Source organism: Octopus bimaculoides, chromosome 2, assembly GCF_001194135.2.
Source record: "Octopus bimaculoides isolate UCB-OBI-ISO-001 chromosome 2, ASM119413v2, whole genome shotgun sequence".
NCBI lineage: Eukaryota > Metazoa > Mollusca > Cephalopoda > Octopoda > Octopodidae > Octopus > Octopus bimaculoides.
This window is the reverse complement of record NC_068982.1, coordinates 84,313,796-84,315,641: the sequence shown is the minus strand read 5'-3', so window position 1 is coordinate 84,315,641 and position 1,846 is coordinate 84,313,796.

Here is a 1,846-nt window from a genome sequence, read left to right as displayed (position 1 = left end):
GTTGCCAGTACCGCCTGACTGGCCTTCGTGCCGATGGCACGTAAAAGCACCCACCACACTCTCTGAGTGGTTGGCGTTAGGAAGGGCATCCAGCTGTAGAAATTCTGCCAAATGCTGTGCGTGAGAAGACCAAGCAAGCCAAGTGAGACCTAAATCTAATGCCTCAGCCAGTCCACTTATGCGTCCCTTCCTTCATTGGACACTAAACTCCACTTGCAAAGACCTGTTGAGGCAAGTGAAATCAAAATTGAGTTAAATTCGACGACTGGCACCCATGCCAACGTCGTCTCAAATGAAATTGAAATCGGGTAAATTGGACACTAAACTCCACTTGCGAAGACCTGTTGAGGCAAGTGAAATAGAGTTAAATTCGACGACTGGCAACCATGCCAACGTCGTCTCCTTCATTGGACACGAAACTCAGCTTGCGAAGACTTATTGAGGAAAGCGAAATCGTGATGGCACCTGTGCCCAGCATCGCCTTTCTGGCACTTGTGCCGGCAGCATGTGTAAGGACATTCGAGAGAGATCGTTTCCAGTGCCCCTGGACTGGCTCTTGTGTGGGTGACACATAAAATACACCATTTTGAGCGTGGCCGTTGCCAGTACCACCTGACTGGCCTTCATGCCGGTGGCACGTAAAAGCACCCACTACACTCTCTGAGCGGTTGGAGTTAGGAAGGGTATCCAGCTGTAGAAACTCTGCCAATTGGAAATATGCTGTGCGTGAGAAGACCCGGCAAGCCAAGTGAGACCTAAATCTAAGGCCTCAGCCAGTCCACTTATACGTAACTTCCTTCCTTCATTGGACACTAAACTCCACTTGCAAAGACCTGTTGAGGCAAGTAAAATCGAAATCAAGTTAAATTGGACACTAAACTTCCACTTGCAAAGACCTGTTGAGGCAGGTGAAATCGAAATCGAGCTAAATTTGACGACTGGCACCTATGCCAACGTCGTCTCCTTGACTGGACACGAAACTCAGCTTGCGAAGACTTATTGGGGCAAGCGAAAGCGAAATTGTGATGGCATCTGTGCCCAGCGACGCCTTTCTGGCACTTGTGCCCGCGGCATGTGTAAGGACTTTGAGCGAGATCGTTGCCAATGCCCCTGGACTGGCACATAAAATACACCATTTTGAGCGTGGCCATTGCCAGTACCGCCTGGCTGGCCTTCGTGCCGGTGGCATGTAAAAGCACCCTCTACACTCTCTGAGTGGTTGGCGTTAGGAAGGCCATCCAGCTGTAGAAACTCTGTCAAATCAGATTGGAGCCTGGTGTAGCCATCTGGTTTCACCAGTCCTCAGTCAAATCGTCCAACCCATGTTAGCATGGAAAGCGGACGTTAAACGATGATGATGATGATGATATATATATATATATATATATATATATATATACATACATATATATATGTATATATATGCATGTATATGTATATATATATGTATGTATATATATATGTATATCTTAATATATAAATCTGAAATTGTGTGTTTGTGTGAAGCCTTTTTGAATGTTTATAGAAATCCACATTTTCCACTTTTTCGTAAAAATTTTTACATCAATGGAATTTTCTCGATCTGAACTTTCCAGTGCAGTAATTAGATTTTTAAAATTCCGTTTACTTTGTGTGATTTAAGGGAGATTTGGCTGTTGTTTCTAGCAACTTTTATATTTCATCCCTGCTACCTGGAACGCCATTCTTACACACGCGCTCAACATAAAAATATAGAGAGAGAGGGAGAGAGAGAGAAAGTGATACATACAACGTCATAGATTAAACTTTCATCTCAGTATTCTTTACCTATTTTTCATAACATAGATACGTAAAAACACACACAACC